This window comes from Eumetopias jubatus, unplaced genomic scaffold (genome assembly GCF_037043125.1).
Source record: "Eumetopias jubatus isolate StellerSeaLion01/CBP00866 unplaced genomic scaffold, mEumJub1_p1.0 scaffold_14, whole genome shotgun sequence".
NCBI classification, from domain to species: domain Eukaryota; kingdom Metazoa; phylum Chordata; class Mammalia; order Carnivora; family Otariidae; genus Eumetopias; species Eumetopias jubatus.
Genome location: NW_028274820.1, coordinates 90,242,817 through 90,270,633, shown reverse-complemented (window position 1 = coordinate 90,270,633; position 27,817 = coordinate 90,242,817). Strand labels below are relative to the sequence as shown.

At 40.4% G+C, this 27,817-nt stretch overlaps 1 protein-coding gene across 1 annotated transcript in view; it reads right to left on the bottom strand.

Annotated features, from left to right (window-relative positions):
* CALD1 (caldesmon 1) overlaps positions 1 to 27,581 on the bottom strand; it is a 181,473-nt gene extending 153,892 nt beyond the window's left edge. The window contains exon 1 of the mRNA XM_088018519.1: positions 27,239 to 27,581. The gene's annotated coding sequence lies outside the window, so the exon portion shown is untranslated. The remainder of the gene's footprint in view (positions 1 to 27,238) is intronic.
* Positions 27,582 to 27,817: the final 236 nt, after the last annotated feature.

Here is a 27,817-nt window from a genome sequence, read left to right as displayed (position 1 = left end):
CACTACCTAAAGAATAAAAAAAAGGGGTGGGGGGAGAACAAAGAAATGGAAGAGAAGTAAAAGGAAAGAAAGGAAGAAAGAGGAAAAAAAGAAATGATAGTGATATGGACAGGTGCAGGATACACAATTAATTAAATCCCAGTTTTGCATTCTGCTTTTTCAGTCATTCTGTATAGATCTAGCCTTGGGAGAAGTAGTTAGAAGAACTAGAGACTTCATTTTTCTTCTTTCTTCATAGAAAATAAAGCAACTTTCCACCATACCAAGCTAGACTGCTAAAGAGATCAACATAAGAAGGAGAGTAACGGTGGCATGTTGCATACCAAGAACATTGTCCTATGACATTCCCAGTAACAATCTGGCTTTAAAAAAATGGCTAATTGCAAATATTTGATAAGTGCTTAAAAGTTTTCCCTAAAGCTCCAAACCCTAGGGGAAGATAGAGTGTTCCCAGGCCAGACTAAAACCTTTTAACCTTAAGTCCCTTAAACATAAATATGTTGCCAAGATGCCGGAGTGGATATTTAAATCATCCACTTCCTGTTTCAGTGCTATCTCTCTGTTTTGGAGAGGGACCAAAAATGTTTCATTCCTTTTGGCACTGCTTTCTTCATTTAAAAAGGATTTATACTTCAGGGGTTTTGACTCTAGAAAAAAAAAAAAAAACCAAGCACATATTTTGGATGTCAGAATCTGAATGCTTTGAGCCTTTCAAACAAAAACGCACTACTCTGTAGCCAGTGGGGTGAGAGAACTAGATCAGGGATACAGCGTCCAAATGGGCTTCTAAAGTGACAAGCAAAAGGGAAAATTGGCCCACCTACAATAACTTGTTTAGGAAATATTAAAAATAGCCCATCTAAGAAGTTGGTTTTTACTAGATCACTTGTAAATAGTTTTGTTTAAATGTTAAATTTAAGATAATCTAAGTATTTCCATCATGCTCAAGCTATCAGTCAATTAAACTTCAAATGTGATGAAAACATCTCATGGCTACTTTTATGAGGTTTTCATGAAAATAAATAGGAGTAAATAGAAGGTTCCAAGTGATGTCTCTTAAAGAGTCTTCTTTGAAGGTTCTCAACCAGGATGAGGATTGGTGAGGACTGAGCAGGGATAATTTCAGGGTGTCCTGAATAGCAAAACAATCCATACTTATCAGCCTGTGTAGTTTGAAAAAACTCTCCAGGCAATTCTGATTATACTTGACAATGCTTCTCCCCAGTTAAGATTCCCCAGGGAGGCAGGATAATATTAGACATATTAATATAGTGCCAGTGAACATTCCTGTCTTCAATTAATTGAATTCAGTTCAGCATTTGTTAACCATCTACATTGTGCTTGGAGCTGTGCTTGGCAGTAGGACTTAGGGCAGGATATACAAAGATCAGTGAAAATTGTTTCTGCCTGATGGTGAAGTAGAGAGACGAGAGTAGTAAACCACTGGTCAGATACCATACACACAGTTAGTTTAAGCTATGGGAACCTAGGAGGAGAACGACTAATTTTAACTAGGCCAAGAAGGAGATAGTATGACTTGAAACTTGAATTATGGATTGACTTCCAGTTAGTAGAGAATGAATAAAAACACTCAAGACCAAGGAAACAGTCTTCTTAGCTGACAGCTCATGTTGATAGTCATGTTCTTGGACAAATTATACAACCTGGGTGGTCAGTCATTCCAGCAAGGTCCAGGAGCTGCCAGGAGGCCTGCCCACACATACCTAGCCACAGTGCTGTCAGCTAAAAGGGGATGGGGAAGAATTCTCAGACTAAGAATGCAAAGGCTGAGCACAGAATGAAGGCCTGAACAGATCTCACAGGTAAGTTTGGTGTTTTGTTTAACTGCTAAACCTTTTCATAAATTGGTACACATTTGGGTGCAGGAAGAGAGGAGTCCTTCTGCCACCACAAGGGGGAGGACTAATGAAGAAGTCAATGGTTTGAGCCTCTCAATGGCCAGTTCAATGGCAGCAGACTAGCTACTCACCTCATGGAGCCATCTCAGACAGCACAATTTTGTCCTAGGGCACTGGGCAAGAGTATAATGACTGTTGGAAAAACAACACGTACATATTCTACTGATAGTGAATTCATAGTATATATTCTTGTAAATAAATCATGGTATAATTATAACCCACTGGAGAGAGGGAGACTAGATCCCTCAACAGGAATAATCTAGCAGTTTAAAGGTGAGTCAGAAACTGAGAAAATTTAGAAAACACTGATTAAGACACCTGAGAGTAACCCATAGGAAGATTTGTCATCTCCATCCATTTGATTTATTTCATATGGATAAGATTTAAGTCTATTTATTAAAAATGCAGGATTAGGGCAATTGGGTTGATTAGACAGCAATTGGCAACTAGTCATAATATGTTCATTTTTAGTTAGCATTTATAATCCTTAAGTTTATGTTATTTCTGAGAATATCCATCAATTTAAATACTTTTATAAAAATTCAGTATCTACTAAGTGTTTTTGTGACCTTACTATATCTGTAAGCCATCCAAGATTCCTTTTCAAAGTTTAGTCTTTGGTTTTCTAAATATTGTCAAAAGATGGGGGAAAAACCCTTAAACTCAAGGGTGTTCTTGTGGAATTTGGCTCCCATGTCCCATTTCTGTCTGTATAGCTTAATTTTTTTCTAGCAATGAAAATATGTTCTCATCACCTCTACAATACAAAGCAAAATGTTGGCTCACAGCCTCTTGTGATTGTGAGTAAGCTGTCAAGGCATTAATATTTTAGTGGCTCCAAAGTTGATTTGAGAGAATTTTAATCTTATTTTCTTTGTTTTCCAATGTCACTACTCTAAACCTCTCTTTTCATGTTGGAAAATAAAAAATGACAGACATGGCTAAAACTGACAGTCAAAATGTAGACAACCGTACCCTGCTGAATGTACATTTTGTTCTAGATGAAATGGTGTTCTGCTGGAAAAGACATGAGCTGAAAGTAATGTATATCAGCTTGGTAAAAAATTTGTGGCTACAAAAGGAGGGAACTGATATTTATTGAACCTCTTCAGGCTTTGTGCTCAGTTATTTATATTATTTCATTTAGTTTTAAAACTCCTACCCATGCCATTTTACAGATGAGGAAATGGAAGTACAGAAGGGTTTAAACTTTTACCTAGGTCTTAGAGCTCATACACACCTCTTGCCTTTTGTACTATACCAGGTTCTCTTTCGTCTGCCAATCTAATCTATCAGCCTCAGCTGCCTGGAATACTGTGTTGAAAAAGATTCTGAAGCCATGAGAAAGAATGCTATGTTTAATGAACAATGCCATTCCATGGCCAGGAGCAGGTATATAATTTGCAGGTATAGTATTTGTCCCTTATAGTATACATGAAACTTCACTGGTAATTTTAGCTTGAAAGTAGGGAGCTGGGAAGAATATAAAATCCTCCTAGATTCTAGCCTTAATGTTATCCTCTTAGTAAATACAGATTTTCTATGAGTTAGTCTTTCCCCTGCATATAGTATTTTCTTGCCATTATTTTATTTTCATCCTAAAATCTTTACTCTTTTTATCCCTTGGGAGTGAATCTTTCATTACCTATATTCAAAAGTTAGCTCAACATTATGATCAATACTATATTGTGGGAAATTTATTTTTAAATATTCCAGTGTAGACAGTGTAATCTATAAATGTGTAAATTAATCCATAGCCTAGGAACTGTTGTCAGTACATGAAGGACCCCAGGTCAAGAGTACATACTCCAGAAATCAGAAGACTTGTATTTAAACACCACTATCTAAATTCATACCTGAAGTTTCATAAATTAGCATAAAGCATACAGAAATAATTATTTACTTGGCAAATGAGTAGGTGTTCAATATATGTGACTGCGTTGACCCCAAAGGTTTGCACAGGCATCTCCAGCCTTGTGTGGACAGGCAAGCCCTGTATCCAGAGGAGTGCCATAAATCCAGAATTCTATTCAGGCCCATGTGCATTTAATGAAAGATTTGAACCTGGCTAGAAGGGAAGCTGATTCTGCCATCAGAATACTGTAACATTTACCAGGGAGTGAACTTTTTGCGTAAGATGCTGGTCAGAGCAACTAAAAGGATATAGAAAGGGCTTCCCCAAGTGTACAAAACAGGTTTTATAACTGTTTTTGTGCCTGCTAATAAATGTTTGACCGTGTGAAGAATTCAATCTCTGAGATTTGCTTCCATTGTAGCATACCACATGGTATTAAGGCTATCTGGGAGAAAGCAGTGCCTACATCTTATAACTGAAGACTACTGACATTCACCATAAAGAGCCAGACAAATCAGCTTACATCATTTTATAATAACCCATTATTGTGGGAAGTGCCGTAGAGACCTGTTCTTCCTCCCCTCTCCCCTTCCCCAGCATTCCAGGGTTATTCACTGTGAAGGGAAGGGAAGCTGTTCAAGAGCCACAGCCCTACAATTCCAAAGCCCTGGACTCGAGCTTGGGGGCAAGGGGCTGGAGGAGGGAGCAGAGCTTTGAATCAGACATGAGATGAAATTTAAACTTTAAAATAAACATTTATGTTCCTCAAGTTTAGGAGCTGGGCAGAGATGTAATTAAGGGACTCCTGTTCTCAGTGATAAAAGGCAGTTTGATAAAGGGCAGTTAGAGGTATTGATAGGTAAAAACAATTGAGGAGTCTCAATTTGTTGGGAGTATAAAGACAAAATGACTCCTCAATAAACCAGCCATGCTATCATGAAAAGAATTGTGTATGGTTGGGTCAATGCTGTAAGATATATACAATCTGAGGTCTCTGGATCTCATACTCCTCATAACCCTCAAAGAGCAGGATTTTTATTTCTCCCATTGTAGTAGAATCATTCCTATTTAAGAGGTTGAGCATGGAAAAACAGAAATAAGAACCATTGGTTAGCTCTTCCAACCATCACGAGTGTTCTCTACTTGCACACAAGCACAGAATATTGCCTTTCTGAGTGTCTTCCTCCCATCATAGCTATCATCTCAGAGAGAGGCAACAAATTACCTTTCAAGATATATTCAAGGCTAAATATCCACTAGGATAATTTGATTTTCCTCTAATAGTGCAGACTCAATGAAGAAATAGGTGAAAATTTGGAACTTTAAAAGAAGAAGGTAGCAATAGAATAGCTATTGTGATATTCCAAAGCATTCAGTTTCATCTATCAGGTTAAAAGCCAGATTGTGGTTTAAAAACAAACAAAAAAGCAAAAACTACCAGAAAAAAATTTCCCCTTTGGCCAACATCCCAAAGTTACCAATTTGTCAAGTGACTTAAACTAACTGACACATATAGGAAAATATGTACTATAAAAATTCTAATAGGAAAGCTTTTTATGGATAAAATCAATGGCTGAGGATTGATAACAAGTACACAAGCACACTTAGGCATTCTAATGTTATAATGTACTCAGTGCTCTAAGAGGTAAGAATTTTAAATCGATTGCTTTAAAACTGCTTTAGATTTTTTGCTTTCGATAATTCCTTTAGATTTTTGTTTACATGGTAAACCAAGCAGATCCAAGAGGTGTTCTCACTTTGCTCCAAACACATACATGTTGCAGAAAAAAATAAGAAAAATATTTAGAAATACTTAAATGAGCTTGAAAACAAAGGAGAAACATCTCCAGGTTACAGAATATCAAGGAAATTCAAAGACAGGGAGGTTAGCCTGAGTTAAACGTGTGGTAGCATTCATTGGTAACATGGCACAAAACTGTAAATGGGCTCCTACATAAAGTCAAGAGCTAGGCAGGTGGTGTTCCATCTATGAACAGGAATAGAAATACTCTACCCATGGTAAGCTACTAATGGGGAAGCAATCTATCAGCAAAGGGTAAACTCTGGGCTAAGGGGGGAAAGTCCCTTTCTGTGTGAAGAATGGGATCCAGTCAGATTGTTATTGCCTCTCTCCCATATGTGGACTGCAAGCCGAGGATCACCAGGATTCTGAGAAAAGAAGGAAAAACAAAGACCAACAGAAACAACAGAAAATAGGAACATAGAAGCAAGAAAATATAACAAAATATAAGTGATAGTTCCAAGGAAATAAGAGATAAGGGAAGGAGATAAGAGAGATAAGAGAACTATTGTATTTCTAAAAAAGGATCAGAATGTCATAAAAGAAACATTTAAAATAACAATAACAACTTGTAGAAATTCAAATTACTGTTGTTTAAAACAATGAATATAAAGCCAAAATTAAGGAAATTTCTCAGTTATTAGACTAAGATATAGAAAAGTAGAAAATATTTGAGAAAATATAAAATCAGAGGATCAGTTTAGGAGACACGGGAGAGAAAGAAAAAACATGGGAAATGGTGAGAAGGAATTATCACCAAAATGACATAAGAAAACTTCCCATAACTAGAAGATGTATTTTTCTAGATTGAACAGGCCCACTAAGTGTTCAAGAGAATGAATACAAATCCAAATGATACGAGGGCCCATGTCATGAAAATTCAGAATACTGAAAATAAAAAGAAGATCCTAAATACTTCCAGAGAGGGAAAAAAATCTGCCAGCATGTAAATATTTAGGAATCAAAATGGCATCAGATTTGCTAAGACCAACATTGATAACCTAGAAGACAAGGCAAGCACGCTTTGAGAAGTTTTAGGGAAAATGATTTCTAACCTAGAATTCTATGCCCAGGCAATTAATCAATCAAGTAGAAGATAAATCAATGACACTTAAAAAATTGTGTCTCCTCTGCACGCATGTACAGGAAGCTCCTAGATGTTCTTCTCCATCAAAACAGGGGCATAAAGAAAGAGGAAGAGTGGGATCTAGGAAGCAGAGGATTCAAATTTCAGCCCACATGGAAAGGAAATTCCTTTCAATCCTAGGAAGGAAATTCCTAAGATGACTGTGAAGTAAAGATTTAGAACAGCCAGCCGTGCAACAAACCTAGAAAATTCCAAGATGTTTCCAGGAAGGATATCTTTCAAGAAAAAAACCTGACAAACACCTGATGTGTTTGACTGTATTGAAAAGGGCTCGACATTCACATTAGTGATAGAGAACTAAACTAAGCAGGTAAGAGAAGTAGAGTAATTATTTAATCAATATGGGAGGAGGGGAAAGGAAGAAGTGTAAGAAATTAAATGTAATCACAGTATACTATGTGGTCAGCTAGGAGCAATATTTACACAGTCATAATAATGTTCGGAGGGTGAGAAACCTGGTGTTCATTTCTGTAGTTTCTCTTCTGTCTTAAAGGTCTGTCTATTCTTAATGCCAATTCCAAAGTGTCTTGATTACAGCAGCTTTACTAATGTTAGACCTTACTTGTTAACTTTCTACAATTGGAGATAAGGACTTAGCACTTTTATACTGTAGGTTATTTACATTTTCAAATAATATGTTCAACATGTTTTGTATAATAAATGCACTACCTAGGACCTAAACATTCTGAAAAGCCAGGGAAAATAGTGTATTTATTTTTTAAAAATTAATAATTGGACCCATTGCTTTAAATTTGTTGTCTGAAGCTTGAAGAAAAATATATTGAGCAAATTATTTGAAAATGTAACTAACACTGTTTGAAGTTAAGTTTATCCTATGTTTTGACTTTTCAGACATCCTATATATCATTAATCATAATAAATACAATGGATTTATCTCATACAGCAAATGATAAATCCCTCTGAACTATATTTAGAAACTTATATACATGCTATTTATGAAAGATCCAGTTTAAAATAATTATGTAAAAATGTTGAAAATGAAAGTTTTTAAAATTTATCAAGTTTAATAAGTAGCAACAGAAAGGAAGATATAGCAATATTAATAGAAGACAAAACAGAATATAAGGTGAATTGATGAAAAGAATACTTTATCAGGAAGATTAGAAAATCATGAACTTATATGTATCAAACAATATAGCCTTGAAACAAATGACTAATTTTAACAGCAATAATGACTAACTTTATAAGGAGAAATGGACAGATTCACAATGTTTTCAGGAGACACTGACATAACTTCCTTGGAAATTAATAGATTAAGAAAGTTTTAAAAAATTAGTAAGAATATAAGAGATTTGAACAATACAATTAAACTAAATCAAAAGAGCTTTAAGCAAAAGAAAAGTGTTGGAAGTGTTCATTTTTGTTTTATTGCATAATCTAGCATAAAAGCACCCAGTCTTTTTAAAAATTCAAAACAGTATGTTACACTAGTCACACTAAGTTAATCAACCAGCAACCTTTTTACTCTTACCATCTAGAATTTTAAAATTCTCTTTTTGTGTTTGTCAAAATGATCTGCATTTCACCAAATTAATCTCTTTTTATGGCCCTGACTTTCTGTACCATTTAAACAGGGTATCCTCTTTAGTTTAATGAATTCCACTCTTTTTTCATCTTTTTCTCTTGTATTCTGCTTTGTTCCCAATCTTCTAGTCATTTGCATCCTCTTGGCCCCTCCTATCAGATGTTGAGAGATTTTTTAAATATTTATGAACTGCTCCTTGTCTTTCTTGATGAAGAAAAACACACAAACACCATTTCCATCTATTCACCAGCTATTCCCTCTGTGTGTGAACTGGAACCACTTTGCCTGATCACTGTGACGGTATTTGCTACCAAGTCTTTTATAAATACTAAATGGTGCATTTTTTCACGTTGTGTCCCAAGTGAAGCAGGTTCTCTTTATATACCAGAAGGCCAATCCAAATGACACATGTTTGCTTTATCAACCTCTATAAAAGTCTAGTGGTTATTTATAATGATTACATAATAAGAAACTCCATCCCTGGTACAACTTGTTCTTTCAGCTGCAGAGCCACACCTGTAGAAATGCTAACTCACATCTGGTTCCATAAATCTGTTCTTTCTGATCCTCTGGAGAGATATTTTTATGTAAACTATATAGCTACATGTGGAATAGGAAAGACCAAAGCCGATGGCTAAATCTAGTAACCATTTCTACCCCAAACCTTGAGCTCTTACTCTCTTCCTTGACTTTGATGTCTTCTTTAGAGTTGATTCAATCATCCATTTTATGAAAGGTGTCTCTTACCAGCTTCATTTACACTTAGATAATCAACTCAAAGTGTTGATATTGTTGCTTTTAGGAGGTGTTAAGGACTATCTCTGAGTCAAGAATATTAGTTTCATTCATTGATAAATGGATTCCTCCAATTATTTTTTTATACGAAGATACCAAGAAAAGATACCAACATTTCCTCATTATATGTATTTTCATTCTTATTGATTCCACTGTATGTGTTCTATCTCTACACAAAGCAACTTTAAAAATAAACCAACTATAATGAACCAAAAATTGGTTACCTTGAAGGCAATTCATTTGTAATTACTATTTGAACTAAACTTAGCTCCCCCCCTCCAAAAAGTGATTTGCCAGTAAAAGCATAACAATAAGGAAGTAACCTTGACAGAAAGGACAATAATGACCCTCATGAGGGAAGGTTATAAAGCCACAAATCCAAACAATAGTACTAAGAGAGACCATATTTAGTTCAATTCCTTCATTGTAAGAAGTGATGTCCTGGGGCGCCTGGGTGGCTCAGTCGTTGGGCGTCTGCCTTCGGCTCAGATCATGATCCCAGAGTCCTGGGAGCGAGCCCTGCATCGGGCTCCCCGCTCGGCAGGAAGCCTGCTTCTCCCTCTCCCACTCCCCCTGCTTGTGTTCCCTCTCTCGCTGTGTCTCTCTCTGTCAAATAAATGAATAAAGTCTTTAAAAAAAAAAAAAAAGAAGTGATGTCCTAGAAGGTTGAGTCACCTACCTGATGTCATCAAGTTGCTCAAAGACAGAAACTGAATTAAATGGATTCTTTCAGCTATTATCCACTGCTAACTCATATTTCAAAGAAAATCTGGAAGCTTAGTACATGGGAGGCTATTATATATTGAGATGATTCCTATAAGGCAAGCCCCTCCATAATTTATATTTTAGTGATAGGTATTTTTCATAAGCTGTGTGATATTTTGAAGTTGCCAAGACCTATAGATTTCATGATTTGGGGGAACATGGATCAGGTCTTTTTTTTCCTTCATTAGTGTCAAAGCTCTTATAAGTAACTGTGGTTTGATGCAACTTAGGAGCAGAGTTTCAGCTGTTCAACAGCCAGGTAAACCCTGCCGTGCAAATACTTTGGTTGAAAACTATAAAATGGCAGTGGTAGGTGCTGCTAGATATTACCATCTGTTTAGGATGGCCAGCCTCAGTGACAGCAGCAGTAGGGTTCCAGCATCTGGCATCAGTGTGGATCAGGCTGAGGAATCTGCTCATGGTCTCAAGGGAAAGAGACCAGAGAACAGAGGAGGCTCTGGGTATTTCAGGTGGAAAGTCCTCAGGATATTGTTGGTTAGCATATGTTTGAGAAAATAGTTTGCTTATGCAATTTTCACTCAAGGATTACAAGTTCCATCAATATTTCCATACTGTACATATTAAATTTTTACCATATTAAACACTATTCTGCTTTAAGGGACTTAAAAAATAAATAAAGGACATTAGGCAAAGCCTAAGGCGATCCAAATAAAATGTGAAGTTGTGTTAATAATGCCATCCATACCATTTCATTAGTTGTGACAAATGTGCATAGTAACATTAACAATAGAGGAACCTGGGTGGGGGCGTACCAGAACTCTGTTAATATTCTTGCAACTCTTCTGTAAATCCAAAATTCTAAAATAAAAATTTTATTTTAAAAATAATAAAAATATACAATTTGACCCACCCATATGATTGCTTGTGCAAGCTTGGCCCCAAGCACACTTGCTAGGAACAAATATGCTTTTCTTTCACTCTTCCTCTTAGTTTCCTAGAGTATTTTTAAACTTTAATATATATGGCTATAGATATTATAATTACAGACATTACAAAGCACAGCACTTTCACGTAAGTGATCTCATGTGTTAGAAATGTAAATGCTGATGAAAGACAATTTTAGTAAAGCTGAAAGCGACAAGATTCTTTGGTTTCAGATAAAGCTTATAAAAAACTTTTCTGGCTAAATTGGTTAAGGTCTGCCTTTGGCTCAGGTCATGATCCCAGGGTTCTGGGATCAAGCTCCGCATCCAGCTCCCTGCTCAGCTGGGAGCCTGCTTCTCCTTCTCCCTCTGCCTGCCGCTCCCCCTGCTTGTGTTCTCTCTCTCTGACAAATAAGTAAATAAAATCTTAAAAATTTTTTTCTGGCTACACTGGAGAAAAAGCTCAAAGTGGATGGTAATCTGTCTTAATGATTCTTTTTCACCACCACCTTGGGGTTTCAGATGGTCTCAAACAAGATAATTGTCAATATTGCTTTTAAAGGCAAGGACGGAAAGGAATATGCTTGCCCCAAGAGCTAAAAACAAGGAAAAAAGGCTGAAACAGGATGGGGCAGCCCCAGAAAGTCAGCTGAAGCTGTCATACATAGGGTAATTTTTGGAAATCTCAAATTCTAAACTTTGAATCTAGAGTTTCCTGTATGAACTCCTAAGATATGACTTACATCTTCCAAAAATTCCAATTAGCAAAAGTCTGCATATTTCAAAGGAAAAATAAAAGAAAGCCATGCCTTAATAATATTTTGCCACCTAAAATGCCTTTCCATTAAAAATCTCATTGCTCCTGGGCGCCTGGGTGGCTCAGTCGGTTAAGCGTCTGCTTTCAGCTGAGGTCATGATCCCAGGGTCCTGGGATCGAGTCCTACATCAGGCTCTCTGCTCTGTGAGCCTGCTTCTCCCTCTCCTCCCCACTTGTGCTCTCTCTCTCTCTCACTATCTCTCTCTCTCTCAAATAAGTAAAAAAAATAAAAATAAAAAATAAATCTCATTGCTCTCTACCTGGGTGTTATAGAGAAGGGAAAAGGCCATTGTCAGTTTATAATTGGGAAGCCTGAGGCACAAGGAGTCTGTTCATGGTCATGCAGGCTATCAACTGTGGACCTGAGCCAGGAACTGGGGCCACTTTTCTCTCAGACCACCGCCTGGAATCTGAGGCCCCTGCAAAATGTAGGAGCCAAAATTCAAAAACTTACATCTCATTGCAAATACTCTCAGGAAAAAGAACTAGCAAGCCAGAAACTAACCCCAATAGAAAGAGTAATTGTTTTATTTTAACAGCATATCTAAGAACAGAAATATGGAAAAGCATGAAAGTTAAAAAAAAAAACACAAAAACTTCACCTCCTGCACTTCTCATTTCCTCAAACACAGGTAGGTCAGCAGTTCCGGGCGGGCTGAGATAATCACTCTGCCCAGTTTTAGGGCATTAGAGAGCTCCTTGGGTAGATATACCCATTCCACCATCACTGTAACTGTATACCTACCCTGCAGAATGTGGTTGAAGTATTCTGATTTTTCCTTTTCTTATCATCGATTTTTTTAAAAAGATGTATCTAAGCAACAGAGACATGAGGCCATCATGGCAAAAGTATATGGCTGCCAACAGCAGCAGAACATTTCCAACTGTATAAAGTTCAATGGGAGAAGAAATAAAAAAACAGAAGAAGAAGGAGGAGGAAGGGAAGGAGGAGAAGGGAGGAGGAGAAGAAAAGAGATGATTGATGGGGGAGGGGAGGGGAAGGTGGTCAGAAGAAAGGAAGGAAGGAGGAAACTTTACCAAAACCTTTATTTCCTTCCATAAAGCATCTTCTTTCATTGTTTTCGCCTTCATTCATTAATTTTTGGGAGAAAGAAAGTTTTATGGTTAAAACCCTAAAATAAGTAAGCAGACAGATAAAAAGAAGAGCTTTTTCCAGCTGACATAGTGCTATAACTGGCAAGATTTTAGATATCTATGGATTGGTTTGCAAGAGAAAAATGTCTCCCTTTCTCATTTTAGAGTTGAGAAGGAGGTTCAGGCCTTCCTTGAATGGCCTGAATTGATCATGGAAGTGATTTTTCAGAATGAACCCTAAGTCGCATATGACTGAATCATAAAAAGAACAAGACTTGAAAGGGACTTAAGTCAATGTTTATTCTTTTTACCTTGAACTTTATTTCTCCTTATGTTAAACCTAGAGCAGCGCCGCCAGGCCTTTGGTACACACTGATGAGAAAACAGCCCAGATTCCCGAAGGCGTGATGAAGGCAATGCACAGTTAGCTTAGATGCTCATTTTCTCTTCATGTTTCAGGCCATATATTTTCAACTCGAACTGTGTACAGGTACACACATCAGAAACATATCCTGTAAGATCCCAGACACATCACAGCATGTGTCTACACCACAGTGTAGACACAGCTGCTTACATGGTGTAGAGATCGCTCTAGTCTCTGGGCAAAGGGACTGAAGTGGCGGACAGTCCACTAAGAGCTCATCTGAGACCCAAGGCAGCTTGTAACATTCGCTGGTGGTGCTGGTTGTGTGCGTATGTGTTCAGACAGGCAGGAACTCTGTCCTGCACGTTTAATGGCAGAGAAAGTGGCCTCCCTGAGATGCAGGAAAGATGGTACCAAAACAAAAGGAGATAAGAGACCCCAAGGGAAGAGAAGAAGTGAGGAGGGGATAAGGGAAAATAGAGCCACACACTGAATTTCTTGGGGTGAAAATAAAAAGAAGTATCAGAACACAATTTTTTTTTTTTTTAAGGTACAGAAACAGAAGGAATGGTTGCTAGGTGAAGTGAGGTCTATGGAGACAGAAAACTGCACCATGGATAGGATAACTGTTCATGCCAGTTTCCCTGGGACAGTCTCCATTTAGGACTGTTATTTTAGGGAAATTACTAATATCTCCTCCTTTCCCTCTCAAAAGTGTCCTGGTTTGGATAATAAATGGCACTGTCACCCCCTTATCTACCACCTCTGGCCTAAGACAGGGTGTAGCCATTAATAAGACTGAAACTAGGAAATGGAACCATGAGGAGCTTTAAGGAAGGGGTAAAGGGAAACAATGGCTAAAGAAGAGAGGGATTAGGAGACAAGGTATAATGCGTGGGCAATTTATAATCAACTATGCTGAACACAGATAAACTCAGAAAGAAGGTTGGGAGGAAAAGGGTATAAAAACTTAAGGACGAATGCAGAAGAGACAGAAGAAAACAAAGACAAAAGGCAAATGATTCAGAGCACAAATATGTTCAGGCTTCTAATATTTTCCCCTGTATGTGGGGATTCGTGGTTATGATCAGCATGTATAAAAATGACTGAAAATGGACATCCCTGCTTTCCACCCTGCACCGGCACACACGACGTCTCGCCTGCTGCTGCTTACATGCTCCGCGGGTTCTGCCTCGCAGACTCAGAGGCTGCCTCAGCCAAGCCTTCCCACCGAGCCCCCTCCCCGACTTGTGATGGCTGCATACCAGACAGTCTGCCACCGTGGTTTCATGGGCTTCCACAGATAGGCCACAGTATGTGAAGCTGCATTTCAGTGCGTCATTTCAGAGACCTCTTTTGACTTTTTACTGGATCAGAATTTTGTATTGCAAAAGGCAGAAAGTAAATGTCAAGGGCAAGTTCAAAAGGCCAAGTGATTTTGAGCTAAGCAATTCCTAGACCCAGAGGGAAGATGGAATACTACCAGCAATAGGGCCTTTGGCATTTAGAGGTTCAGAAAATATGGTGTATGGATTTCCATCACCATTTTGAACTGCAGCATGTTATGGCTTGAATTGTGTCTCCCTCAAAATTCTCATGTTGAAGTCCTAACCCCTGTACCTCAGAAATGTGACCTTATTTGGAGACAGGGTCTTTCCAGAGGTAATCAAGTTAAAATGAGGTCATCTGGGGTGCCTGGGTGGCTCAGTCGGTTAAGCGGCTGCCTTCGGCTCGGGTCATGATCCCAGGGTCCTGGGATCAAGCCCCACATCTGGCTCCCTGCTCGGCGGAGAGCCTGCTTCTCCCTCTCCCTCTCCCTCTGCCTGCCACTCTGCGTACTTGTGCTCTCTCTCTATCTCTCTGTCAAATGAATAAATAAAATGTAAAAAAATAAAATAAATAAAATGAGGTCATCAGCATGGGCCCTAATCCAATGTGACTGGTGTCTTTTAAGAGGAGGAAATTTAGGTAGAGATACGGATATAGGGAGAATGCTATGTGAACATGAAGACAGCCATTTACCAGCCAGAGAGAGGCCTGGAACAGATCCTTCCATCAGAGCTGTCAGAAGGACCGACACTGCCAACACCTTATTGTTGGAATTCTAGCTTCCAGAACTGTGAGACCGGAAATTTCTGTTGTTTAAGTCATCCAGTTTGTGGTACTTTGTTACAGTAGCCCTAGGGAACTAATACCTCAGATGCATTCTGGTCAAAGATGGGAGCTAGGAGAAGTTGACCAGACTTTTCATAGTTTCCTCATTTCCCTGAGAAGACTAAGTAATGCTTCTTTGAGTTGTCTAAAGGAGTGGACACTCCCTGTGGCAAGACTGGACTGGCTGGCCCTTAGGAAATAATTTCAATTGCTCATGCCTTGGTTTCTCCCTCCATGAAGTTGGATATAGGGCCTGTGTTCTGAAACCCCCACTGTGACTGTTATTAAGGCAAAGGGTGATCACGCGAGTATTCTGAGTTTGAGGCAGGAAGGTCAACCTTACATGTGAAGACTTACTAATAAATACTATCTCTGAGAAAAGCTGGCAAGGTGAGTGGACTCTAACTTCTTGAGTCAACCTGTGTGCAGAGAGGTACAGTCCCTGACTTCCTACCTGAGCCTCATAGAACCAGCTCTGTCTTGGCCTTTTGAATATCTAAATTTGACATAATCAAAAACTAAAACAACTCATATATTTGGACAAAGAGTTTTCATCTTTCAGTACATAATTCCAGAATATTTCCCCTGAATCAGGGAAAAGAGTGTAACCTGCTTGTTAAACTGTCTCTGCTACGGAGAAAGGAAAACACAAAAGTATTTCTGCAGGTTTTTTTGGTTTTTTTTTAACGGCTATGGGCCTAGATTCTCATCCTGTCTCTCACTTGAATTATCTCTTGAGTCAGTAGTGAAAGAAATGGTATTTAGCCCTGCTTCCTTATATGGCAGGGAATTACGATGTGCTTGTCTATTTGAACTGCAGTGTGGCTCCCTGACAAATTATAATGATTGGTTATGGAAACCTCCTGCTCTGGTTTCCATCGTATTCCTGAGGAAAGACACAGAGCAGAGAGCTGGAGGGAAATGGGAAGGGCTAGACTCAGGGAGTGGCACTGAATCTGGCTCTGCCATTTGCCAGTTGTGTGACTTTGGGCAAGTTCTTTAATTTACTTTACTGCCCTGAGATAGTCATCTTCAACTAGAATGGTGCCTGTCACTCAGCAAGTGAATGAGCTAGCTTATCTTCTTACCCATCTCTAACCTACAAGGCCTGGGATAACTTTCCATCCATTTCGATTCACTGTCCCTCCCAAATTCAGCATTTTTTCTCCAGATAAGTCTCAATCTTCTTCTCTCTCTATCTCATTCTCTCCTCTCTTTTTTTTTCCTCCCCCATCTCCCTCTCTCATTCCATATTTAAAACACTAAAACCTACAAAATGACCCAGCCTCAGGAATAATAAACCCCTTTAGCTATACCAGATAAAGATGATCTAGAATGTTAAAGTCAGCAGACATGCAATGATAAGGGCAGGGGAGAAACCTTTGTGTTGAAAGGGGTGGTGGAGGTTGTCTGCTTCCGCAGAGCAGGGCTGCGTGAGCTCCAGAGACACACAGATCTGGTTAGAAAGTGCTCACGCTGACCTGAACAGGGTTTCCTGTAAACGCTGTCTACTGGTCCTCGTCCCACCTCAGGGAGAACCTGACATGAAAGAAGGTGGCTTCTTTTGCTCCATCTACATCATGACCACGAAGTAGCCAAGCTGGGAGAGTGTGGCTCGGGGCATGGAGACTAACGGGAATGCATGCCTACAGATCGGCTCACCGGTATCACAGCTGATAGCTGATGATTTTTAATTTAGTGCCAGCATGTACAAAGCAGTTTAGAGACATTATTTCTAATCCTTATAATAACCAAAAAGTGGAGGAATGGGGCACCTGGGTGGCTCAGTCGTTAAGCAGCTGCCTTTGGCTCAGGTCATGATCCCGGGGTCCTGGGATCGAGCCCCACATTGGGCTCCCTGCTCAGAGGGAAGCCTGCTTCTCCCTCTCCCATTCCCCCTGCTTGTGTTCCCTCTCTCGCTGTGTCTCTCTCTGTCAAATAAATAAATCAAATCTTTAAACAAATAAAAATAAAAAGTGGAGGAATAATAATCCCCTTTTTATAGGTAAAGAAACAGGCCATAATGATGTAATGTCTGGTGATTAACATAACAATAAAAAATTATTAAAAAGAAAAAAAGAAACAGGCCAGGGAAATGGTCAATTTAAGATTCAAACTCAAGTGTTCCAGATTCCAAAGTGTGTGCTCAAATGGGTCACACCTCCAGAGCCACACACAAACCAGGGTTCTCCATCGTTGGAGTAATTAGAAATACGTAGCACAGCATGGTGGCTGAGCGTGTGGACTATGAAGCCAGGTTATCCAGGTTTGAATCCTGGCTCTGCCACTTCCTAGCTTTGTGACCTTAGATATTGTCACTTAACCGAATCGTAACTCAGTCTGCTCATCTGTAAATGTGGTTTTTGTATGGAGATTACTTGTTTGATTTTTATCTAATAAACATCTAGATGCTACTTAGCACGTGCCGGGCACTGTCATAAGCACTCAGTAATAATATAATTAGAGAGGAATCAATGAGTTCAAACATGAATACTGGCTTCAGCTTTCTTATCAAGAAGAAATAAATTATGGACATTTCTTTCTTTTTTTTTTAAGATTTTGTTTATTTATTTATTTGACACAGAGAGAGAGAGACAGCTAGAGAGGGAATACAAGCAGGGGGAGCGGGAGAGGGAGAAGAAGGCTTCCCGCGGAGCAGGGAGCCCAATGCAGGGCTCAATCCCAGGAACCTGGGATCATGACCTGAGCCAAAGGCGGACGCTTAACGACTGAGTCACCCAGGCACCCCTAGACATTTATTTCTTTACTCATTTAACTCTCTACTATGTGTGGGGTGAGGCACGTTTTTAGTTTCCAGTCACAGCACTGAAAAACCCAAAGTCCCTGATTCATGGCACTTATGTTCTAGAGCATAAGAAATAATCGGCAAGTAAGCAAATAAATATACAATCATAAGCATACATTATGAATCTTCATGCAACAAAATAACAGAGGTATTCTGATTGGCTGTCCTGCATAGAGGCTAATTTTATCAACTTGGTACCTTAGGTGTCCTAGGCAATGTTTCACAACAAGCTCTGGGCTTAGGGAGGGGCGGAGGGGAGCTCTGATTTGTAGCATTTGCTAATTTCAGTGGTATTTCCCTCATACAGACACAATAAATGTAACTAACCTCCAGAGCACAGATAATAATAAAACATAATAATTAGGAAGGAATGAGTTTTGAGTATTTATTACCTAGGTTTTTAATATAATTGTCAGTTTATATATGTTAATTTCTAATAATGACTATGTTTAACAGCCTATCCTCAAAATCTTAAAAATTTAACAGTTGGCTTTTGGGAGCTAGTATGCGCTGGCTTCCCACACTACTGTTTTGGGTGCATGGAGGCGGGGGGGCAAGTGTCAGAGGGAAATGAGACCCAGGCAGTGTGATGTCATTATGTATGTGGATCCTCATCTACTTCCTTTTTAGCTGCTTTTCTCCAGCAAGTACTGCCTTCATGTACACAGCGGAAGCACTGCTCTGTAAACCAAGAAGCATCTGTACAAATAAGTAGCAATTCTGGCATTCTTACTGGACTACGTTACTCATGCAGAGATACTTTTAGCTCTACAATCCTGAGTGAGTATAATTTATATACTTGCTGCCCTGAATATGGTAGCTTCTTCTGTGTAGGTTACATCTTCAGGATGTAACTCCTGACTGCTGAGTAAAGGAAGACCCTAGAGATGGATTTTCATTTCTGCAAAAGCATTCACCTGAGGCCTCTTGTCTCTTAGGGCTCACATGCTTCTGAAAGGGCCATCCCTGGAAACGTCTAAGCCAGAGGCTATGATGGCCCTGGCCTCAGAGGAGAGGTAGGGTGAGAGTGGAGGAAGCTTCTCCCCTCTTCCGCTCAGGATTTGTACATTTCTTACCCCAAGGCTGAGAACAGAGAAAAACATCTTCTGTTTTTCCTGGTAAGTTAAATACCTAAAGTAACCTAAACAAACATCCTAAGGACAGAAATACTTAAAAGAGATTTTTTTTTTCCCCTCAATTCGCCCCTCCCCCAAAGCCTAAATTTCACTTAGTAATGGTGGCTGGAACAGGAAGTGGAAATACCATGAGAAATTTTATTCTTGCCACATTTCCAATGCTTTACAAAAGCAAACACTGGAAATCTCATCAGAAAGCTTGACCTTACAGGGTTGACAGGGTTGATAGCTTTGCGCACAAACCAAAAGAGTATGGGAAGCTGGAGGAATTTTCAGAAAAATATTCTAGCTCTTCCAAAGAGACTCTTCGGGAAAACTGATTATTTGGAATATAGAGCTGTAACTTTCAGAAAGAAATTACTCAAAACTAAACAACTAGGCTTCTGAGGAGTAAGTTACTCCATATATCTACTATAAATTATTTTAAGCAGAGATGTACAGAACTGTTTCTGAGCCAGGGTATTTGAGCAGAATCACCAGAGAGTTTTTACAAACTACAGATGCTGGACCTTGCTCTAGACCTACTGGATCACAGTCTCCAGGGGATGGGACTCAGGGATTTATGTTTTCAAAAAGCCCTACAGTTGATCCTGATTAAGATGCTGGTTAAGATCTACTGGACTATAGATTATAAGCAAATCAGCTTGTGTTGTATAATCAAAATCCCTGAACTGTTAAAATGGGACAGTCTCTCTTGCTTCTTTCAGGAGAAGCAATCCAGTGGACTGAAACAGGTAACAGCCTGGGACTTAAGAGCTGTGTTTTCCGGAACCACCTTTGCCACTAATTAACTGGGAGACCTTGGTCAAGTCACTTGAGTTTGTTCTTTCATTCAACAGATATTGGGCTTCTGTGATGTGCCAGGAACTGGCTACACATTAATAAAAAAAAAAAGAAGAAGAAGATGATTCCTGCCCTTATAAATCTTACTGACATCAATCAAAGAAACCTACAAATGCATGTATAATTTTACTTGATGTGGCTAGGCTTTAGTCTCTCGTCTGGAAAATGAAAAATCACTAGTTCTTTTTTTTAAAGAATTTCTTCTTAAAATCCTAAATTTCTTGTCCCAACTTCCACATAATATAATTATATGTTTTAAGTGCAATGACTGAGAAAACACAATACCAAAACTACTATGAACTCAGTAACTCTTTTAAGTAAATTGACACTTTATCATCATAATGCATCTATATAATTAGAAAATAGTAGCATGTATTGTGTAAGATGTATTATTTACAATACATCAAAACCATTTGCTGCATATATGGATTTGTTCACCTCTTGCAATAATTTTGTGTCCTCCCCAGGATCCAAGGTGCAGAGGTTAGGAATCTCTGGACTACATCAATGATGTGAAATACATGGCATCTGAGTAGCAATGTCCCTTTTCTTCCACAACAGACATCACTGTCAGTGAGAGCATTTGTTGCCCCCAGTGAGCTTGGGACTCAGCCTCAGAATCTTTCTCAACACACAGTTCCAGGTGGTCACTACCAATTGTTTGGAGCTGACAAACAGATGGAAAATGATTTGTGCTTCCTGGGCTAAATGCCTCCTAAGACCCTGCCCAGCTTTAAAAATACAGGATACATGTATTCAGTTCTGCTGTCTTGAGAAACACGAATGCCTTCTCCCCTTTCCATATAAAAGTACTCCAAATATTTGAAGACATCCACATGGCTCCGATTTTCCTTCTTTTAGGATTAGATCCCTTATGTTCTCCTGACCCTCTCTGGTCCCTGACACTCATTCCTGGAGGCATACTTGTGAATGCTTCTCTGAAGAACAAGCCCAGAATAGAGCATGTTGTCTTGTTTTGTTCTGTTTCACTTCCCCTGACAGATACCAAGACAGGTGTCCAGTGAGTGAAAGATTCCACTACAAACACTGCAGAGAACGGAAACTTTCACTGACTGGGTACACTAGCTTTTATGCAATAAGTTTATGAAGTACTGTGATCTACATTGAGATGTAGTAGTTTTTATTTGTTACAATTATTAAATCATTATTTATTGAATTTTAAAGATTGCTTTAGTTTGGGAGAAGCCATAGCACACCTATGACTCATCAAGTTTCCTGCCAACGAAAACACTCAAGCGTTTTTCTTTAGAATCTTTCTCAAATGGATAATTCTTATCTTTTCAATTATCAGGGGTGCAAGCTTCCAAGCTAACCTCCCTTAAGATCGGTTCATTGGGCAATGCTAAAGTGGTCATCAAGTACTGTATGACCCTGATATTAAGTGTTTGCCTCTCCAGGAATTCAGTCACATAAAAATTGGAATGACATTCATTGATAGCTGTTGGACATTTCAGCTAATTTGCCTTCCATGCCTAACTCTCTCTTCTAACTAAAATTGCCCACTGAGCTTTTTATTCTCCCCAGAGGTGATGGTGACTACTGCTGTCAGTCCCACTGGTAATCCACCCATAAGCATGCCAGTAACCTTTGATATCCTCCTGCTAAGGGATTTGCCAAAGACCATAGTTATCAGCTGACCACTCAGGTCTCCTCTCTCAGAATTTGACCAGGAAGCACAGAAGGAACTTTCCAGTCTGTAGAAGAGCAGAAAGGAGCAGTCACATGTGCTGCAGCTGAGTTACATTAATGGAGGCACATAGACCTCTGCTGAGATATTTTGACCTACCTTGATTCCAACCCTATTCTCTATGGATCCTGGTCCAATCAGGGCTTCTGTTCTTGGATTCCCTTGTGATTCCATCCCTTTATTATTCCATATGTATCTTTTTTTTTAAGATTTATTTATCTGAGAGAGAGCGCACATGCATGCACACGTGTACATGTGTGTGCAAGTTGGGGGAGGAGCAGAGGGAAAGAATCTTCAAGCAGACTCCCCATTGAGAGCGAGCCCAAGGCGGGGCTCGATCTTACAACCCATGAGATCATGGCTGAGCCAAAACCAGGAGGTGGGTGCTTAACTGACTGAGCCACCCAGGCTCTCCCCACCCCCATATGTATCTTATAATCCTGTCCCTTTACTTGAGCTGCCACAGCCTATTAACATAGGGTCTCTCTGTTCTGAACACTGTGCCAGGTGTTCTCACCCATGTTACTGTACCTGTCTGCACACTGCCTTGCTAAACAGGCTTTTGGTTTCTAAACCTCCGCCTGCCTTTTGATTTTTGCTGTTTTTCTTTTACTTAGCTGGCTGTGATTCACACATTAGTCCATTGTTGTACTTTATATCCATTCTGGCTTAGCCCTCCTGACCCCAGTGGAACTAATGTCCTCGATGCTTCTGGCCCTTGGACCCCTTGGGCACTTTTCCCCGGTCCTGCCCATCTTTAGCACACAGGTGAAATCTGCCTAGTCCCCAGGTTGAGACAAGCGAGAGGGAACGTTACATGTGGGTGTCAAAGGAACTAATTATATATTCCTACTTAATATGTCCCTCTCCAAGTAAAATGATTTCCTTACAGCCAAGTGTTTTCATCCGTATATTCACAGAACAATGCCAGAAGCCTCAGGAAGTGATTAAAAAGCAATTTATCTTGAAGTTATCCATCACTAAAATATATATATAAACAAAAGCCATGTACTAAAATGAGTGCTTACTAAGAACACTCAATTCATTTAAAATATCCCCCTCCCCACCCAGTACTTCCTTTCTTTCAATTATTCCTTGACTGCTACCTAGCAATCCTTTTCTTAAGCTCGTACTGCTCGCCCAGCACATGCTTCGCAGCAGCCGGTCCCAGCTTCTCCAGCTCCTACAAGCTCCCCACAGAAAACTGCTTATCTCACCCCAAAGATGATCTCCTTTTCTTTGCAATGGGGGCCATATGCAATGGGGGCCTTCTATGTATCTGTGTGTTCACACCATCCTTTCTTCCTTCAGAAAATCTGGGAAACAAGGAAGGACACCTCCACTCATGTTCTGATCCTGTCCACCCTTGTCTCCAATGGAAAGCAAGACTTCACCTCACTCCCCACCCCAACCTCCCTCAGCCCAAGGTTTCTCACCTGTCAATCACAAAAGGTGGCTTCACAAGGGACCGCAAGGGTTTAGAGTTTTTATCAGCTTTCAGAGGTACCCACAGCAACCACAAGACAGGGACGAACAACCGACAAAGCTACCCCATCACGTCTCCCTCCCGCGCCCAGCCCTCCTTTTCTTCCTGTCCTCTCACCCTCACTCACTGCCAGCCGACCGAGGGTTTGGGGGTGGGAGGCAGAGTGACTCTTTCTCCACAGAAACTGCTCCAGCATCTACTCTGTCTGCTCTAACTTTTCCCCCTCTGCCCAAAGAAGTGAAGAGGCTTTCCCCTATCTTGAACATAACTGGGCTTGATCCTTCCGCTAGTCTCTGGGCTTCATCCTAAAGCTGGGGCATTGCAGATTGTCAGTGTTGCATCAGGAAAGCCCTTGTTTGGCCTGGGGATGGAGGAGCAAGGGGAGCTGGTAGAGACAGAGGACTAGGGGTAGGGAAGTTAGGGAGGCCACCAAGGATAAGTCCCAGGAGAGCCAGCTGGGGATACTGAAGATTGAGGGAAATCGGGGGGGGGGGGGCTAGATCCATGGAGCAGTCTGGTCTCAATACCAACAGGAACCACAGCCAGGTGCTCCTGATTACCTCATCCTCTCTACAAGACCCAGGCTTGACATGCTGGGATTAGTTCCATGCTTTTGGCTGGAGGCAGAGAAGCTGCCTCATTTACTAAGGCCTTTCTGTTGTCAGCACCTTGTCATTGGTCTTCTACTCACCTGGATCTTCAGATTTCCTGGTTCCTGGATATGGCCTTGTACCACTGATAACCCATCTTATTCTGCCTCCCGATATCTGTGTTCTCCTGGCGTCTGATCACCAGAGCTAAAGTTTAGATAACACTGGGGTGGACCACTATTCCCAAGACTCGGGGTTCCAGAAAGAACTAGGATTCACAAGGTACCACTCAAGGGTCCTCAAATATGAGGAAGGAGCAGATAATCAGGGATACTAGGTAAGAAGCGGAGGATATAGTCAAGATGAGCCTAATGTCCAGAGGCCTCAAATTATACACAGTTTGGAGTATTTAGCCTACAGAAAAGAGGGGCAAACAGCCTCATCTCATTTGGACGTTTTAACCACTATGGGAGGTAGGAGAAGCATCATAATGCCCATTGCACACATGAGGTCAAGAGTTAATGGCTTCCTCAAAGGTCTGGGCTATCTGAACAGGGGAGCCAGTGCTGGGACTGAGCTCTCATAGCAGTGCTCCTGAGTTTAGCCTGAGCTACAAGTATCTCTTTAAATTACCCAAGGACTCAGAACCTATGGGCATCTCTCTAATGACAAACTTGGATTAGCGTGATAGATGAAGGACTTTCAGTAAGGATCTAATGGTTCTATTTTCGGGCTCTGAGAGAATTTACCCAGAAAAGTCTTTTAAAGTCTGAAAATTCTTTGGCAGCATCTAACCTCCTCCTTAGGCCTACCATGCTATTTACATACCACTTTGTCAGCATTTTCCCCATCCCCCGACCATGGCCCCACCCCACCACATTTCCAAGACATGTGATAGACTGCAGGCAGATGGGGATTGAGCTAATTCCTTTACATGCCTGTCTCTACGTCACTTTTCTGTCTTGCTGAAGAATCACTGATGAGCAGCCCTGCTACCATGAAGATACCATGAGGTTGTCTCCATGACAGCTATATGTGGGGGTTTTTTTGTTTGTTTTTATTGGGCAAAGGGAGGGAGAGAGAGAATCTCAAGTGTGCTCCCTGCCCAGTGTGGAGCCTGACGCAAGGTGACCTCACAACCCTGAGATCATAACCTGAGCTGAAATCAAGAGTCAGACGCTTAACTGACTGAGCCACCCAGGCGCCCCAACTATATGTGTTTTTAAGAAAAGGCCTACTGAGGTGCATTTTAGGCTTATCAGACCAGAAAATACCTAAGCTGCACTCAGGACCAACCTATTCCATCTACCACAGAGCAAGAAATGCTCAGGCCAGTCACAGGAGCCAATCAGAATTGTTAATAGCCTCAGCATCAGGTATGCTTTTATGTATCTCATTTAAAGCCTTTAAGCTGCAATTTGAACCTAGTTCTCCTCTTAACTTTAATGCAAGAGTTGCATATTTATTTAAAGCAATTTTTCGATCTGAATTATTTAATTTAGTCTACTTATGCCATTGGCTTTGAGCCAGTGGAAACAACCTAGCATGTCACCAATGGACCCATCCACTGTGCATTCCTTGTATGTACTGAGATCAATTTTTTATTAGTGACTTGTTATTCTAGACCTTTGCCATTGTACTTCTCTTTATTAAATGATTTTATTAAAATGAAAGTCTTTGCATGGCAGTTTCATCATGCTCTGTGTACCTCCCCAACTGGGGAGCTGTGTTCTAGCTAATATTCAGCTGGAGGAAAGTAGCACAAAGAGCTGCCCAAAGTTCAATATAAAGTAAAATAGCAAATCCCCTTGCTCCAGCACATCACTACAGAGAGTACAACACTTATTTTGAAAAATGTGTTTTTGTGGTTGTCGGGGGATGGGGCGCGCACAAGGAAGAGAGGGGAGCGTGGTGGCAGCAGAGTTTGAACTTTCAGGGATTTGGAGATGTTGGTTTCAAAATGGAATTTATCCGCAAATCCCAAGATTATAGATTTCCTTCCAAACTGCATTCCCTACATGGTTTAGAGAACAGTTGAAAAAGAAATTGCTCTCCATATTTTGATTGACATTAAAAACACTGTGAAAATAGTTTGGAACTTGATCTCTTTGAGGGAAGGACAATAATCAAACTATAGCTTTCGCTTGCAGCCCTGTCCTCCACACTTACTCAGAACCGTTCCAGGAAAAGAAATTCACAGGGAACTCAGTTCTCATGTATCACTTCTACGAGGGGAGAGAGGCATTCTCAAGAAAATTATCCCTAAACTTCTAAATACAAAGAGAAAAGATTATTTAATGAACCTCAACAAGAAACCACCTCACTTGACAGAACAAAATCCAATTTAGTCATTTGGAGCCGAAAACCTTTAATATCCAAGTCTATTTAAAAATGATCAGACTTGCCCTTCTTGCCACATACCACCTCGTCTTCACTTAAGCTCTAGCCCTACACGTCTGGTTTTGCCAAATACATTAGAAAGATTTTACTATTCCAGTTTACAAGTCCAACTGCATAGCCCTGTTAACAGAGGGATCTATGAATACCAAGTACTTTGTTCTCATCCACTTTTTTTGAACATGTATTACCATAGCACTGAAATTCCCTCACCCTTTACAACCAGCAATTTCTAAAAGGAATTCCAGGCTACTTCTACCACCTGGCTGCCTTGTACTACTGTTTAAGATGCCCAAATATGTGTGACTATGTTGAAATGAAAGCCTGCTTCCTCCCTTTCTGGAACACCTTTGCAAAACTACATCTTTTCACATTCTCTACTCACAGGCACACTTCCAAACAGAAAATAAGATTTCTTAAGGAACAGTTTGGTAGGATGTTAAATGTGATTTCTAAAAACACACCCACTAGCACATGCATTCTCTCATTATTAGGTTTTATAGGAAACAGATCATGGTAGGCATCTTCCTGTCTTGGCAAATATCAGATCAGTTACGTTAACCCAACTGGTGCTAAACGCTCTTTCCACCTCTGACCTTATTTCCTTGCAGCTCTACAAGTCCAGCCTTAAAAACTGGTAGCAGAACAATCTGCAAATGGCTTTGGTTAAAAACCATTACTTTTTTGGCTTCTCATTAACTTAAAAAGTTGTTTTTAAAGTAAAACCTCTTTAGATGTCTGGGAATAAAAGATGCAGGAGAGACCACCGGTGTGGGCAGACGAGCACGGCCCGCCTGTTGACCCTGGCCTGTGGCTATCAGATACAATCCCTGTGGCACTCCTAAACAAAAGGCTTTCCTTATCAAGGTTGCCGGTGGTCCCTGGGTATACATCTCTGTAAGCTCTCCTCTCGTCCCAACTCCAAGAACAGAACTTGAAATCTCATCCTGTTTGTCTTCCGGGAACATCTGCAGGGCAGCAAAGCCCAGTCTGTCTCTGAGAATTTGCATGGTTTCTTGGCTTTTACAATCGTGCCTCTCCAGCTACCTTAAGCAGGAATGTTGACTGAAGCCCAGAGAAAGCCCCCAGACTCTCTGGAAGAGATTAAAAGAAAGCCCTCTGTGGCTTACCTCGCAGGCTGCACCTTCTTCCTGGGGACTCAGTCGGAAAGGAAGGACTGATTTCTCTAGCAGGAGCACAGCAAGAAGGCAGGCAGGCAGGCAGGCAGCCTAATACACACTGCTCTATTCAATAAAACTCCAGACCGCCCTTCCTTAGCCCCTCCCAGAAGCCCATGCTAAGTGAACACATATCCCCTATGTTTACAGTCGGCAGTCGGCGGTATGCATTGTCCTGTAGTTTTTCTAATCCGGCAGCCAATGACGCCACCCGGCCAGGCCAGCCGAGGTGGACGCAGCCTGCCTGTGCAGATGCCTGTCATTCCCTAGGCATGCTCAGGAAATCACTCATCAGAAAAACCAAGACCGAAAAAGCTCTGAAACTGCGTGCAGGCTGCCAAAACCAGCCAGCTACATGCCCTTTTTTGGTTATCCTTAGCAGGGCCTCTGGAAGTGAATCCATTGTCAGGAACAATCATAAGAAATGTTAATCTTGGAGAAAGAGGCTGTCTTGTAGAACGCAGATGCAACTTTAAAAAAGAAAGCACAGTCTATGAAACTTAAAAGTGAACAGTTTGGTGGCGTGGGGGT